This window comes from Piliocolobus tephrosceles, chromosome 18 (genome assembly GCF_002776525.5).
Source record: "Piliocolobus tephrosceles isolate RC106 chromosome 18, ASM277652v3, whole genome shotgun sequence".
Lineage (NCBI taxonomy): Eukaryota > Metazoa > Chordata > Mammalia > Primates > Cercopithecidae > Piliocolobus > Piliocolobus tephrosceles.
Genome location: NC_045451.1, coordinates 10216355 through 10218502, shown reverse-complemented (window position 1 = coordinate 10218502; position 2148 = coordinate 10216355). Strand labels below are relative to the sequence as shown.

The window sequence follows — 2148 nt, the reverse complement described above, 5'->3', positions numbered from 1 at the left end:
TTGAGGAATGGTCTTTAGAATTTGATTTTCAACAATCCCCTCAGTTAACCTTAATGAAAGGATTTTGCAATGGGATAGGTATAGAAATTATGAAACAGAAAAGTTCTAGTGAATATACTCATACAAAAAGTGTACCAGGCCAAAGAGCTGTGAGTTGATGCAAGGCCTTTCCTCTGGCTTACTGCATTTGCTAAATCTCGTCTCTGATAAAGACTAAAAGGCTTATTGAAACAAGATGGCGGGCTCGTGGTGAGAAGCTGTCAAGGAATAGAAGTTGGTATGCCTAGAAGCAGATGTTAAAAGCAGTTTCTCTTCAGAACATGTTTTTTCATACCACTTGATAAGCATCTGGAAACACCATGGCTGCAGCTGCAGTAAAATGGGTGATGTCAAAGAGAACTATCTTGAAACATTTATTTCCAATTCAAAATGGAGCTTTATATTGTGTTTGTCATAAATCTACGTATTCTCCTCTACCAGATGACTATAATTGCAACGTAGAGCTTGCTCTGACTTCTGATGGCAGGACAATAGTATGCTACCACCCTTCTGTGGACATTCCATATGAACACACAAAACCTATCCCTTGGCCAGATCCTGTGCATAACAATGAAGAAACACATGAGCAAGTGCTGAAAACCAGACTGGAAGAAAAAGTTGAACACCTTGAGGAAGGACCTATGATAGAACAACTTAGCAAAATGTTCTTCACTACTAAGCACCATTGGTATCCTCATGGACAGTATCACAGACGTCGTAAGAATCTGAATCCTCCAAAAGACAGATGATGCTGAGGTTCTTGGGGGAATCAAAGAGAAATGTGCCTCATTTGCCATTTGAGAAAATGTAGTCTGGTGTATTCACTAAAATACAGTAAAGTAATAATGATAAAATATCTTTTCATATATTAGAATGTGTACTTATATATAAAGTAATTCTGGATTTGACATTCTTATTTAGAGAAACCTATTTTATTTTTTTCTTTTTCGATTTTAGTCTTTCATTTATGTACGGTCTCCAATTTAGGACTTTTCCATAGTGCCAAAGCCATACATATTCAGTAGAATATCAATAAATTACATCAGAAATTCAACACTTTACTATAAAATGGGCTTTGTGTTAGATAATTTTGCTCAACTGTAGGCTACTGTAAATGATCTGAGCATATTTAAGACAGGCTAGCATTTTCAGTTTACAATATTTTCAACTGATAGTAGGTTTATTGGGATGTAACCCTACCATAAGTTGAGAAACATCTCTTTTTGGGTGTCTACTGTGATTTAAGTATTTTTAATCATCAGCAAAACATTGTTAGTAGTGTAAATATGATTAATAAAAAGGTGCATAGCTTTCATGAAGGAGATTTTTAAATTGCTTTTGAGAATAAACTCATACGGTCTACCAAGGAAAAAAAAAAAAAAAAGACTAAAAGGCTTTTGCTATTATTAAATCATATGTGAGGATTGTATTCCAAAATGAGGCAATAAGGAAGTATAAAATTAACTAATTGGTTGACCATGCCAGCTGATGCCAGTTGCAAGAAAAAGCGGAGATGCTTAACCTTGTCTATAAGCTCAAAGCACCCTGCTGAACTGCCGGAAGCCATGCATACAACTGGGTAAAATAATAGGGCTCCTGAAGACGAAGGACAGCCTGGGGACAGAGAGTCCTCGCATAAGACATGACTCATTTCTCCAGTCCCATCTCTTTTAAATGACTTAGTAATTAACAGCAAGACTATCATATATCATGATACAACAAGCATCCAGGGACCAGAGCACTATTATAAAGAGAGATGATTTCTTAGTTCTTATGGAGACATTAATTTCTTCACATTACTCCTTTTTCTTAAATAAAGACATTACTGATATCATGCAGAATGATATTTTAAAGTTGTACTCTACTATGAGATTAGGCCCTAACCCTAAGGGATAAATTCCATAATTCTCTAAAATTAATTTATTTTCAAAACTATAATTAACAGTTCACTAAAATCTCCAGCACCATTATAGCAATACAAGAGCTCCTAAAGTCCCGACTACATGCTCATAAAATTTTGATTACTTCTTGTAATTGTGCCATCTGGTAGCTTGGTTACAGCTGCATCTTAAAACTTATGGGAGATTGGCTGATTTTTGAATTTTTTAT

At 35.2% G+C, this 2148-nt stretch overlaps 1 pseudogene across 1 annotated transcript; it reads left to right on the top strand.

Moving 5' to 3' along the window:
* The first annotated feature begins 230 nt into the window (after positions 1-230).
* Positions 231-1408, top strand: LOC111550655 (annotated as a pseudogene). Its single transcript, XR_002734141.1, has one exon. The product of XR_002734141.1 is annotated as a 39S ribosomal protein L42, mitochondrial pseudogene (transcript).
* Positions 1409-2148: the final 740 nt, after the last annotated feature.